The following is a 14,723-nucleotide window of genomic DNA, read 5'->3' as shown; positions in this document are numbered from 1 at the left end:
GCTGGGAGCATCCTCATACACTCTAATGCCGGGAGTTTCCTCACCGCAGGCTGGGACACCGGGGAGGGTCCGCACTGCAGGCTGTCCTGAGGAGCAGTAGACATTATTATTAAGCCCGTTTTATAGATCAGGCAACTGAGGCTCAAGGATGTTTACTGACTCATCCTGGGAGCAGTCCAGCTGGCATTTGAACCTGCATAGCTGGGACTCAGAGCTGCACAAATTACCTTGCTGTGTATGTGGAGAGCTCCATTCCCACCTCAAGGCTGCCACCAACTTGTTTCAGCCTAAATGTCATTCTTTAGAGAGCTCTTGGTGACCCCAAAATCCAAATTAGGTCCCCTCCGCATGATCCTCTCTCATGGTACCGTGTCCTTTTAACTCATGACATCTGCCACCGTTTGTGGTTCTGCTTACTTGTGTAATGACTTGGTTAACATCTGATTTCCACTCCAGACTGTGTCCTCCAAGAGGGCAGGATCTGGTCTCTCTTTTTCACTGTTGTGTCCTCCATTGCAGCACAAAGCCTGGCATATAGAAGGCACTCAAGAAAGATTTGCGTGATGAGTGAATGTGGCTCCTTCTTTTCTCTGACTTGAGTTTTCCTAACAGTGGAATGTGGTGGTCGGACTCACAAGGGTCTTTCCAAGTCTCCTGAGCCATCACTCAGAGAGTCTTCTTAACTTAGAACTTTGTAAAGAAGACACCAGGATCCCCTGAGATTGACTAAGTCCACCTGGTGGCATGAGCCAACCTTGTTGTGAATAGATTTGGTGATTATAATATAGACTTCTTATAGTGTATCAGTTAGCTTTTGCTGCATAACAAGCACCCCAAAACTTAGTTTCTTAAAACAGTAAATATTTACCTATTTCATAATTTCATGGGTTGGCAGTTTGGTTAGGTTCAGCCACGTGGCTCTTCTGGTCATGGCTAGGATCATTTAAGTGACAGCAGGAAGCTGCCAGGTCAGCTGTAAGCTGATTAGTCTGAGGGACTCACTTCTACTCAGATGGTCTCTTGTCCTCTGGCAGGCTAGCCCCAGGTTGTTCATGCAGTGGGAGAAGGGTTCCCAGAGCAGGAAGAGCAGAATCTGCAGGATCTCTTGAAGTCTAGATGTAGAGCGGGCACATGACTACCTCCAGTGCATTCGATTGGTCAAAGCAAGTCACAGGGCCAGTCTAAATTCAAGGAATGGGGAAATAGATTCCACCTGTTAATGGGAGGTGCTGCAAAGTATTGTGGTCTTTTCACAAACTAGCACATGGGAAACCTGTGGCATGTTATTCATGCCGTTTTGCTGAAGAATAATGGACTCTGGGACCTACAGCTCCCAGTGGCTTGGTTGGGCTCCACTGGCCTCTAGTTCTTAATGGCAAAAATGCTGTATATTTCTTCCCGGTGTTTTCCCTGGAGTGCTTGCTTGAACTCACACACGACATTTGCACACAAACATGCAATCATCGTGTGTTGCCTCGTCCACTGCAGGAAATGTGTTCTCCCAGCTACTGAAGGATTGACATAAACATGTGGCAAAATGAAAGTCTTGTAGCCAATAGAGGATTCAGAGGATAAACACTCTGAATGGCATAAAATGCAGTTTATAAATACAGTTAAGTACAATGTTTACCCATTTAGCAAATGTTTATTGGGCAGCTATTATGTGCAAAGCTCTGGACATAAGCTGGAAGCCATTTCTGGGAGATGTTTGCTTCTAGAACATCCATTTTCATCATGTTGAAAACCTGCTCTTCCTGAAACCCCATCTTCTTTATTTAGAAACTGCAGCTGAGACAGAGGTTCTGACAGGATATACATCAGCCAACTGTATTCGCCTTTAAAAACTTTCAAACCAGCTCTTTTGGGCTTGAAGTTTCTTTTGCAAATTCATGCTCCATTGTTTGGCTTTTGCAAATCTCCACAAAATTCCTGCATAACAGCTTTAGCCTTTACATATTATCACTTCTTCCTCCTCCCTGGAGCTTGCATTTCTTTTGTACTAGACTTGCCTGGGTGGTCTGAGACCTGCTGCTGTTCTCAGGCATGGTTTCTGGCCCGTCAGCATCTTCTGGGGGTGGAGGGCCTGGTAGAGATCAGCTCTTCCCCAGTTGGGAGCAGACCCGGCAGGAGTTACAGGGGTTCCTAGTTCCTGGTTATGTGACCTGGGAGGCGTAGAAAGAGGAAAGGAACTGGCTTGGGATCTCAGCAGGCCTGCACTCAAATCCCAGGTCTTCCACAGCCCAGCCAGGAGCCCTCACGTAAGTTATGCCAGCTTCCTGTCCAATGGGAAGAGTCACACCCGCCCCGAGGCTGTGTGAGAGGTCCATGAGGTGTGTGTTGTGAATTCTGTTGTGCCTCCCAGTTTCCCTTCACCGGGACAGGGCAGCTCTTCCCAGCTGCCCCCTCTCTGGAGAATTGGCCTCTGCTGAGTGGGAGCCATGAGCCTAGGGGCGGTGGGGAGACCTGGCCCCTTGTCTCAAGAGGAGGCCAACTCTATAACTCTCTGAGAACGTCCTTGCTCAGCTCCTTCCTGCCCCATACTGCTTCTCTCCCTTCCTTTCTTCTGAGTCACTTCTCAGTAAGTCACTGTCTCAGCAATTCCCATCTCAGGTTCAGCGTCAAGGGAATCTAACTACGACAGTATGTAAAGTACCTGTGTTCCATAAAACTAGTGAGGACTTTTTTTTTTGCATTTTATTTTATTGTTTAAAGTATTACAAATAGTAGTACATATGTCTTCTTTTTTTCCCCCATTGACCTTCCCAGCCCCCACCCCGTGTCTTGCGCCCATTGGTTATGCTTATATGCATGCATACAAGTCCTTCGGTTGATCTCTTACCGCCCCCACAACCCTCCCCAACCTTCCCGCTGTAGTTTGACAGTCTGTTCGAGGACTTATTTCTATTGTTTTTTTTTTATTATTTGTAACTTGATTTGCTATCATTTTAAATTATTTGAGGATGTGATTTTATTATTTTTTTCATTAAAATTTTTTCAATGACAGTTTACATTCCTATTATTGTGCATTAGTTTCAGGTGTACAGCCTAGTGGTTAGACAATCCTATACTTTACAAAGTATATTGTAAAGAAAATACTGATATTTCCAGTACCCACCTGGCACCATGCGTAGTTATTACGATGTTATAGATTATATTTCCTGTGCTGCACTTTATTGTTTCTATTGTTTTTATTACCATAAACAATACTTTGGTTGCAGAAGACAAATCTCTGCTCACTTCTGGTGCTCATTTCTAACTCTGAGCCTTTGTGTGCACTCTTTCCTCTGCTAGACATCCCCTAGCCATTCACCCAACACATGCCTATTTGTTCTCTCAGGGACACGCAAATGTCACCTCCTCAGTACAGCCTTCCTGGCTGTGGGTAGAGTTTCCACTCTCATGGCTCTAAATACTACTACTAGGGATTTCTGACTTTGTCCTAGGAGTTATTGAAAAAACTTGGTGTGTGTGTGTGTGAGGGGGTGGGGGGGAGAGAACTGGAACATGACTATTTCTAGCACATTCAGTTAGTCAAAGCAAGTCACTGGGCTTTGTTAGTGAGAAGGAGAAAAGAGAGAGATTGATATTGAATGACGTGATCAGATTTGCCGTTTTAAAAGCTCTCAGTGGCAAAGGTGGATACAGGGAGACCACACAAGAGGGTGTGTAATAGGCCAAGTGGAAGGGTGATGTGTTCTAGATTGTGGTAGAGGAAATGGAAAGAAGTGGATGGATCTGAGATACGTTTTGGAAATCAAGTTGGTAGGTCTTGATGATGATGGATGTGGAGGGACAGAGAAATGGAGGAGAAAGGGCGCCTCTCACTCAGGCGTCTAGCATGGACCCGTTTTCCAGCACAGTGGTGCCGTTTTCTTAGCTGGGGACAGCCGGGGAGGAGCAGGTTTGGTGAGGTCAGACTTGGACATGTTACATTTGAGAGGCTTGTCCAAGGAGGTCAATAGTTGTCAGATTCTGGAGCTCCTGCGGGAAGTGAACTTGGAGGTATTAAAACCTTGACAGACTGAAACTTGCAGAGAGGAGAGTGAGAAGAGCAGAGGACCAACGACCCTTACATTTTGGGTTCTCGCATTTAAAAACAAAGTAGAGGAGGAAGGGAAGACCGTGAAACAAGTGGAGAAGTGGAGAAGCAGTGGCCAGCGAAGCAGAACATGGAGTCTTAGAAGCCAAGGGCAGAGTGTTCCAAGAAGGAGGGAAGGGATCTGGGGAGAAATGATGTTGGAGCCACAGCTACTTCCCTATCAAAGAATCAACTTTAAGTAATTGAAGGGTTTATATGTACTCAAGGAAACTATAAAGGCACCAGAAATGAAGCCTTTGAGGTATACTTTACCACTTTGGGGTAGAAAAGACATTTTTTTATGCCTCAAAGTCTTAGAAGAAAAGACTTAAAAATTTGACCATAAATTAATGAAAAACAACTTTTGCATGGCCTTAACGGCGTAAGTAAATCAAAAGATAAATGAAAAATTGGGCAAGAATATTTTCAACTCACAATATAGTCAAAGGACTAATTTCCTTAACATGTAAAAAGTCCTTAGAAATCAATTCAAAACCCAGTAGAAAAACAGGCAGGAGATATGAACCAATCATTTACAGAAAAAGAAATACAAGTGAATCTTAAATATATGAAAAGATGCTAAAAACAATTTAATAAGAGAAACAAATTAAAATTAATTTTTTTTTTTACCCATTAGAGTGGCAACAATCCAAAGGTTTTATAACACGCTCACTCTGCTGGAGCCCCTGTGGGGACACAGGCACTTTATACCTAACGCAAGGAGAGTAAGCTGGTGTGACCCCTATGCAGGGCAAATTGGCAGCATCTATCAAAATTGCAAATGCATTAACCTTTAACCCAGCAATTCCCTTCTTGGAAATATATCCTACAGATATCTTTGCACACATGAGAAATGACGTATTCAAGATTATTCATTTTGGTATTGTTAATAATGGCAAAAGATTGGAAACAACCCAATTTGCAATAATATGGGACTAATTAAAGAAATTACGTACGTCTGTCGAGTGGAATACTGTGTGGCTGTCAGAAAGAATGAGGAAATGGAAGAAATATGGAATTTCCTTAGATACATTATTTATTCAAAAAAGCAAGGTTGAGGACAATAAGTACAGTATGTTACCACTTGTGCAAAAAAAGGGCAATAAGAATGTATGTTTCTATGTGCTTATATTTGATTAAAGCAACTCCAGAAGGACACATGGAAACTAGTAACATTGGCTCTGTACATTGTGTGTGTGTTTGTACATGTTGTGTGTGCATGATGTGGAAACTGGGCAGGTGGACAGGGTAGAAAAGAGACTTTTTCACTGTACCTTTTTACATTGCAGGGGTTTTAAACCATAGGGATTTGTTATAATTTCAAAAAGTTATGTAAAATTTAAACAAGAAGGAGAGGCTCAAATGCTTCTGAGGGATTGGCTGAGGTAAGAGTCAAAATGTGTCTAATAGTTTTAGGAAAAGGAAGCTACCCAGGACCACAGAGAAAGCAGGTTTATTTTTGTTCTTTTTCTTTTTTTAAATTAAAACTTATTTTCAATTTTAAAAATTAAAACTTACTTTCAAATTATTTTCTAATGCTAGAAATATTACCAGATGGGGTCCAGAGCCCTGGCCCTGAGCGGGTCTGCCTTGGGCCAGGCGGCAGTGTGTGGGTTCTGGACTTGAGGCAGGAAAGAGTTCACACCACAAGTCCAGGCGATTTTGAGAGTATGTTTATTACAGCTGAGACAGTGAAATGAAGGAAGGGTTTAGGACAGAAAAATCAACAGTTGAGAGCCTAGGTGGGCTTCTTTGGCTTTTTAGAAACTTTATAAGAAAGAAGAGGCCACATGAGCTGCATGAACTCGCTGAGAAGTAAAAGTCACTGTGACAGAAGTGAGCCAAGACGGGCTTGCTGTTAGCTGACTTCAAAGTCAGAGAAAAAGGGCCCTGGGAGACAGGTTCAGGGGGTGAGCCCGGGACGAGCTGCCTCTGCCCACTGCTCCCCTAGTTGCAAGTCTTGTGGGGACCCTTAGAGTTTAGGAGGAGAGCAGAGATACATCCCTAAGGGGGAAAGGCATGGGTATGCTCTAGAAAGAGAGCCCTTGGAAAAAAAGCAATTTTGATGGGTAGGGGATGTGTAGGCCCCAGGGATGTTGTGTGGTGGAGGAGTGTGAGGTAAGGATGTAAACTGTAAGAATGGACAATCTGTGAGAAGTCTGGCTGTGCAGGACACGGGCAAGGGCCTTAGCTCAATGAGATGAGGACTCCTTAGAAGAGGTTTTTTTTTGAAGGACAAGAGAGTCTTTAGAATGTTTAATCGCTGGTGGAAGGAGTCCAGAAGAGAGGGTAATGCTCAGGGTTCAAGAGAGGAAGGGTTACTTGATGGTTTCGGTTTAGGGAGAAGGTGGGAGTGGGTGGGTCCTGCTCAGAGCTGGACAGAGTACCTTTGTAGATGGGATGGCTCAGAGCAGAGGGCGGCTGCATCTGAAAGCATCTGCTTCCTCAGAGAGGTTGGTGGGCTGGCACTGGAGGTCTGAGAGGCGGAGAAGGTCTGGGATATTGGTTGTGGCACTCGAGAGACTGAGCTGTTGGTGCAGGGGCTGTGGGTGCAGACAGTTGGGCGAATCCAGGGCAGGGAACTTGCCAGGCACGGTACCCAAAGGACACAAGCTTTTTCTTGCCCCAAAGAGAGACCGAAGTGAAGGATCAGGGAATCTAGGCGGGGTAAGGAGAGAAAGAGGGAAGGAGCCGGAGGATGAGGACATGTTAGTCACAGAGTGGACGTGGGGTGGTGATTCGAAGGTGAGCAGCTGTGGCTGGGCGTTGATGGGCTCCTGGGTGTGTCCAGGGAGAGGGGAGCTGACAGCGGAGCCGAAGCTCCTGGGAGCGGAGGAGCCAAGAGCCCAGTAGCAGCATGGTGGCTGCTAAAGGGACCCAGGCTGGTGCTGGCGTGGGGTGGGTGAGAAGCTAGAGCCCAGAGCTGATGGCCGGAAGCACGACGGAGAAAGGGGCAAGCAGGAGATGTGTGGGCAGCCTGAGTGGCTTGATGCTGGTGGAGCTGAGTGGGGTGGGGTGGGGTGGATTTGTAGGGAAGGTGATAGTGGTCTGGTTGGGGCAGTGGAGAGGGAGGAGGATATCAGTCCTGCCTTCCAACCTGAGATACGTGGGCAGTGGGGGAATGGGCAGCTCATCCCAGAACATGTGGAGGAGACAGGTTCCCACTGTGGCAGGAGATGGAGGGGAAGGTGTGTTCTAAGAAGCATCTGGAGATATAGGGGACTTGTTGTTCTTAGAGTGGGAGTCCCAGTGGCCCCAGTGGTTGTGTGCTAGGGGAGAGGTACATAGGGAATAAGGTTCAGGGGCCTCTTGGGTAATCCTAGGCCTATGGAGTGGTGAATACCACCATTAGGAGCACTGCCAGGTGTGAGCAGTGCTCAGCGTGGGCCCTTCCTAGACATACCAGCAGAACATGTGCTGGAGTGGAGTTATCATATCCCAGAGGCCAAGATTCCCATACCTACAGGTGGTCAGTGGTATAATCATGAGGCCAGAAGACCAGAAACTGGTCAGTTAGGCCTGCAGTCCCTGGGCACTGTCCTTGTGGCCTTGAAGGCGCATCCTCCTTCCAGCAGGGGGCAGTGTAAGACGCCCAGAATGGGGAAAGAGCCGGGAATGCTGAGTTCAGGTTCAGCTCCACTCTATACCCTCTTCCTGTGTTGGTATCTCTCTGAGCCTCAGTTTCCTCATGCAGATAATGAGGGTAGATGGCCTGTTGGCTTTTTCCAACCCTAAATAGTAATGATGCCGACAATAATGACAATTACAGTACAATCCCTTGGGCTCAGGCACCGGGGCTAAATGTTTTCCACAGCTGGTCTCATTTCATCCTGTGAACTCTAGCGGGTAAACACCGTTGCTCTCCCATTTTACAGATGAGGAAACCGCAACACAAAAGACAAGATTGGTGATGGAGTCTTTTTTAAACAAACAAAAATGTTTCCCATCCAATGTACTGAGAGGCAGGAGGCTCTCCTGCCACTGCCATTGTCGGAATCTAAGATTCTGGGCTTGGTAACTCTGGCCTCTGAGTCTGTGTACCTCCTAAAGGGCAAAGACCACATGGCTTTTGTTGCTTTAATTAAAACCTGGGTGAAGGGCTCGCGATTGATATTAAAATGAAATTGTGTTTCGCCTGCTGTGGTGCAGAGAAGGGAACAGCAGCGATTACTGCTAAGATTACAAACAATCAAACAGAAAAGGCCTTTTGCAAGCATTTCCTATTAAAGCCACAAACATCACACTTTAAAAATAATTACGGTTGTGTTATCGGAACATGATTCATGAATTCTGAATAAATATGAGGGGCCTTAAAGGAAACGGTTTCAAGACCATAGATTTTGCTCAAATCTGATGAAATTTAATATCATTGCGCAGCTGGAGGATAAAATGCGAGGAGGGGGAAACCCCATCCTCCTATGTATATGGAAAGAATTGAGTAGATGTCAGACTGAACTAATGAGCTTCCTCACATCAGTCCTTACACATGGGCTCAGAAAAATGGAATAGCCTCTCTGGTTTTCAGTGCTGAGAAGGGGTTGGCACTTACACCTCACCAATCTTAATTTTGCATTCCAGTGGCGGAAAATATATTTATTTTAAAGCTCTAGATTCCTGGCTGTGAGATGAAATGTTGAAATATTTGAGGGCACAGGCATGGAGGCATCAGGGGGCAGGTTTGGGGGAGGGGGGCCTTTGTCTGCATTTATTGCACCTCCCCCGCAATAAAGACATTTTTCATACAATGCAGTGAATGTTTACAGCATATAGTTTTGTTTCCTTCCAACTATTATGAGAGAAATTGAATCCCTGGAAACATTCACTCTCTCTAAATGGAATGGAAACAATGAAGATGGTGCAGGAAGTTTATGGGGTGGGGGCGGGAACAGCAGTGAGGTGGAAATGGGATTTCAAGGATTTTCTTTAAAACGGCACGCCTCTCCCATTCCCAGCCATCTCGACCTTAGCATCTTCTGCCGGGCCTGGGTCTATGCTGGGGAGCGTGGAGAGTCCCCGATTGAACACATTTACTCATCACCACACATGTGACCCACGAGTAGAGAGGAGGCCAGAGGTGGGGCCTGTCCCGAACGGTGCTTGGTCCTTAGCTTCTGGAGGATCAAGAGCCTGGGTCTGGCCCTCTTCAGCCTCTCTCGCTGTGGGCCCTTGGGTGGGTCATTTGCCCTCTCTGAGCCCTGGTTTTTGCATCTGTGAATGGGGGCTGAATGGGTGTCTGCAGGACCTTCTAGGTTATGTCTTGTGGCCAAGGGATTGGCCTCCTCCATCCACCTGAGTCCCAAGGAGGGACAGTGATCTGTCCAACAGACCAGAGACTGACCTCCCCGACCTGGGTGAGCCGGCACAATGCTGAGGGGCGGCCCTGAGGCTCTGAGGGAGGTTTCAAAGAGGTGGTGTTGGTCAGGTGGGTTATAAGGAGAAGGACACAGAAGACAGACAGACCTGGGCTCACATTCTGATCTTGACATTTCGTGGCTTGGTGACCTTGAACCAACTTTTCTGAGCCTCCGTTTTGTCTTTAGAATCTCCTCAAAGGGATGTGGGGAGAAGTAAGATACATTTATACCCAACGTTATAGTGCTTGGTACCTGGCAAATGGTAGTTGGCATGAGGTCTATGAAAGTATCCGTTTTGTAAATGAAAAACTGATTTTCAGGTGATCAAACAACCTGCCAAGGTCACCCATCCGGGACATGGTGGGCGCGGGAGTCAAATGCAGCATCAGAAACATCAGCAGAGGGGAGGGCCCTCAGCTGTTCTATCTCATGAAAATCAAATTACGCTAAGGCCTGAAATGAGAACGATGATATTGGAACTGTCTTGCTTTTAAAATGTGCCAAGAAACGCACCCTCCCCTCCTGATCATTCTCAGCCTGTTGAAGATGTGCCACCCTCACTCCCACCCCCTCTGCCCATTTGACCACCCTCCAGCCCAGCGCTCGGAACAGCTGGGTTTGCCAAGCCTCCTTGATGCACATCTCACTCTCATGAAAAGGCCTTCATGGGGTCCAGACAGCCAGTTTCTTGTCTCTTATATACTCAAAGCCCGTGGCTCTGATGGGAACAAAGGTCTAGGTCTGAGGTCGTTGCCCTGCCAGACTTGGCATCCTTCTTGCCAGCTCCCGTGGGAGTGTGGAGTGTGAGGGACTCCGTTGCAGATCTGTGCTCTAGGGGACTCTTGCTTTTGCCTTGTTCTCACTCTGTGACCTCAACCAAATTACTTAACCTCCTTGGCCTCGCTTTCCACCTCTGTAAAATGGGAGTGTTACTACCTCTCTTGCAGGTTAGTTAAGAAAACCAGAAGTGAATGCAGTTTAATTAAGTAGTGTAGTTTAGTTAGACTAGTTAGGTGAGTGTAGGTTAGTTAAGAGGACTGGTTAAGTGGGTATTAAGTAACCAGTTCAGACAGTGCTGCTTATGATAGGAGCTTGATAAAGTTTTTGTTGTTGTAATAATTTGCAATTTAGAGAAGAGAAACACATTCATGGAGGAGCGAGGAAAATGCCTGGTAGCTCCTGTTTTCTGTGGCCATTTTTTATACAGCACTGGGGTGGAATGAATGAGATGGGGCTTGCTTGTCAGGGAAATAGAAATCCAGCCCAGGAACCCTCAAGTGCTGGGGTCTCGCCTGGTGGCAGAGTCTGAACCACCACCCAGGGGCACTGAGCTGGGTGTCCTGGGAGCGCTGGGGTGCACAGCCGGGAGGGGAGGTTGTGCCAGCTGAGGAAGGGCAGGGAGAGGGACCGTGGGAACGACAGGTGGGAGGGAGATGGGAAGGAGGGCCTTGGGGAAGTCTTGCTTTGCACTGAGTTGGGCTTGTCCTCATCCAAGTCCCCTCAAGAAAACCTTAAAGCTCCGTGTAACAGCTCAGGGTCTTTGGGGGGGTGCCACTCTGGCTGTTCACTGTGCTGGGATGGCCCTCAGGGCGGGTGGTGTATCTGTGCGATAAGTAAGCACAGAGCAGCTGTAATTTTATTGCTGCTGCTGGACTCAATCAGCAATGACCAGAGGTAGCAATGGGAGGGGATGAGCAGCAGAAGGGTGGGGAGCATTCTGATTTCTGAAATACCGCCCCCCACCACCACCACAATGCAGGAAATGGGACAGTGCAGAAACACCAAGTTGGCAAGGATGTGGAGTGGCTGATGCCCTCACACACTGCTGGGTAGATTGTATGACCACTTTGAAAAACTGCCTAATGCTCTGTGACCCATTAATTCAGTCCCTAGGGGTTCACTCAACAGAAATGCAGTCATCTGCTCACCAGACGTATAAGAATGTTCATCGCAGCACTTTTTATAAAGCACAAAACTGCAAAAATCCAAGTGTCCATCAACAGTAGATTGGATAAATGATTGCAAAATATTCTAACACAATGGAATACTATGCAGCGATGAGCATGAGTGAATTATAACACATGCAGTAATACGGACGAGTCTCATAGACACCAGGTTGAATGGAACGAGCCAGGCACCAACGCAGCTCACTCTGGATGGTTCTATTTACATAAGGCACACACAGAGGCAAAGCTGACCCACGGTGACAGAACTCTAACTGTGGTTATGCCGGTGGGATGGGGACTGAGGGGCCTAGAGGAGCCTCAGAGATGCTGGTAGGGGTTTCTCTCTTCATTTGGGTGCTGTTTACACAAGTCTGTTTGCCTGGGCAAGATTCATCATCGAGCTGTACACTATGACTTGTGCATTTTCTATTGGCATCCTCTGCTTCAATAAAGAGTAAAAAACTCATCAAGGCATTTGTACAAGTGTCTCCATGTTGAGAGGTGGCGGATAGGAAAGGGGACCTGGCCAGATCAGCTCATTTGCATCTTGTGTCGATCAGTGTGTTCACTCCCGGTGTGGATGACCAGCCCTTGACAGCCTGCGCAGTTTACTGAACTTGCTGGGAGGGGAGGGATGGTGTGAGCCTCCTAAGGGATGACGAGCTGTGAGATTGCTCCAGCCCTGGCCTGCCCCAGGGAAACAGGTGATATGGGATTCCCCGCGTTTGCTCAGCTCTGCAGGCTCCGACCTTCACGCCCATTTCTCTGTGGACAGAGTTCTCAGAAAGGTTTGACAACATGAACACCTAAAATTAAAAAGTGTGTGTGCCTGGGTGTGTGTGTTTGTGACACAATATCGTGGTGCCAGAAAATTTTGATTATGGAATATTTGAAGATGTCTCTGGAAAAGTGCCTCCAGGTGCACATGTGTGCGTGCGCACGCACACACACACACACACACACACACACACACGCTGTATGCAAACACGTTCATGCACACATATGAGCACACATTCCCGTCGTGTTCACACAGGCATGCTTGCTGATAGACACCTGTTCGCATGTTAAGCATCACTCTGGGACTCTGGGCGAGTTACTCAGGGCCTCAGTTTCCTCAGTGAAATGGAGGTAATGATAGCACCTGGATCTGGGGCTACTGTGAGCAGTACACACACACACACACACACACACACACACACACGGATGAGATTTTTATTTGTGTTATGTTTTCAATGGCCGCCTCCCTCTTAGACTGTTGGTTTCACAGGCGCAGGGACCTGGCACAATGTAGGAGCTGAATTAATACCTGGTGAGAGAGGAGGGAGTGAATGAATGAATGAACAACTCTTGCAAATCCACTGGCACAGGTGCTGACATTTCCACACATTCACATACACATTGGTACAAGCGTTTGTACCTGTCTGCAGACACATACACTCACGTGTATAGACATATACGGGGATATACATGCACACACACCCAACACGCGGCAGGCCCAGCAGTGTAGTTTAGTTAGACTAGTTAGACTAGTCTAGCTGCAGTTTCGAGGCTCTGGATTGGAAGTCAGAATACAAGGTTCTGTTTGTGGCTCCAGCTAACTCTAATTTATTATGTGACCTTTTGTAAGTAGGTCTTGTCACCTCTCTGAGGTCAGGGGTTTTTAGCTGGGATGTGACAGAACTGGAGTTTGAACCATGGTATGTCTGTGTCAAAGTCTGTGCTTTGAAGGCCTGAGGACTTGCTGTCCAGTGTGATCCATGGACCGGCAGCATCCCCAGGGGCGTGTTGGACCGGCAGCATCTCGGCCCCAACCTCCTCAATCAGAACCTCCTGGTCATAAAGAGGCAGAATCACATCGTCATTAAGAGTGCCAGTTCATGAGGAGACTTGTTACTTTAAAAACAACATGTATTAATTGTCTTGTAGTTCCTGTGGGTCAGAAATCCAGGTGTGGCTTAGCTGGATGCCTCTGGCTCAAGATTTCCCGTGAGGCTGCAGCCAGTGTGTTGCTCATGGGCTGTGGTCTCATCTGCAGGCTTGACTGAAGGAGGATTTGCTTCCAAGCTCATGTGGAGTTGTTGGCAGGATTCCGATCCCCTGAGCTAGACTTTTGAGTGGGAATCCTGGCTCTGTCTCTTCCTAGCTGTGTGACTTACAGCAAGTTCCACATCTTAGTGTCCCCGTTCCTTCCTCCATGAAATGGTTATAATAATACCACCTGGCTCATAGAGTTGTTGTGAAGATGAATAAATTCATGTTGAAAGTACATAAAGCAGGGGTGTACCTGGCACATGGTAAGTGCTGTATAAATTCTTGATGTTATTATTTTCCCCCCAAAGTTGCACAGGAGAGCACAAGCCTGGCTCACAGAGGGGGATCAATAAACCTTAAGGGGTGGATGGTGTCTGGATGGCAGGTTCCTGATAGAACTTTCAGGGGCATATTAATAGGAACATGGGCTTCAGGCTGTAGGAGGAGGCCTTCTCCGTTCTGCTCAGAGCAGGCTTAGAGTCCTGAGCCCAGTCCTTGGTGCTGCCAACTGGGAAGGCAGAAGGGTGTTGTGACAGTCCTGAGGGTGAGTGGTATCACCTGGGAGCACAATGGCTCACTCAGAGGGTCTGGCACACCCAGGGACCCGGTGATACCAGAGCATGCAGTGTCTGGGGGCTGCAGTGGGCTCACTGTGCCTGGCATCAGGTGATGTTGCAGGATCTGGTCCAGGAGGCCTCGGTTGCCAGACAGATACTGGAACACTGCTCCGAAGGCAGTGAGCCTTGGAAGGGTCTGAGCAGGCCAGTGTCCCCAGAGCAGCGTGGCCTGGGGGCTTCCCTGCTCGGCGCAGATTCACAGGACTTCACAAAGGCCGTCTCTGAGAACTTCAGCACCTTCATCCCTAGGCAGCTGGCCTGGCATATTTTTAGGCGATGCTACTTCTGTAGTTTTCAAAAGGTGGAAATGGAAAAGAAAAAAAAAGCTGCAAATAGACATAATTTTCCCCCAGAAGCTATTTTAGCACGGAAACAACTGGAGAGCCTACTCATCATTTTAAAATGCTTTTAACATCAGCACTGCCTCGTGTCTGGCTGTTTACCTGCAAACCAGTGGTACAGACATGAACTAAAATCCCTTGGTCCACTCCTTCTTTTCACAGATGGTGTCACTGAGGCCCAGTCCCAAGGTCACAGTCCCTCAGGGGCAGAGCTGGGACTCAAACCTTCATGGGGAGATGATTTCTATGAGGAACCAGGAGACCCTCAGAAGTCAAGTTAGAATATTTTCGTACTGAGCAGCATCTCTGAGGGGAAGGCCACTTCAGACCTTCTCTGACTTCTTAGAGCTTACAGA

At 47.3% G+C, this 14,723-nt stretch overlaps 1 protein-coding gene across 1 annotated transcript in view; it reads left to right on the top strand.

Annotated features, from left to right (window-relative positions):
- TOX2 (TOX high mobility group box family member 2) overlaps window positions 1-14,723 on the top strand; it is a gene marked incomplete at its 3' end in the record, with an annotated part of 110,961 nt that overhangs the window by 46,464 nt on the left and 49,774 nt on the right.

The sequence above is a fragment of the Myotis lucifugus genome, unplaced genomic scaffold (genome assembly GCF_000147115.1).
Source record: "Myotis lucifugus unplaced genomic scaffold, Myoluc2.0 scaffold_90, whole genome shotgun sequence".
NCBI classification, from domain to species: Eukaryota; Metazoa; Chordata; class Mammalia; order Chiroptera; family Vespertilionidae; genus Myotis; species Myotis lucifugus.
Note: the sequence above shows the minus strand (reverse complement) of the source record. Positions and strands in the feature narration are given on the sequence as shown.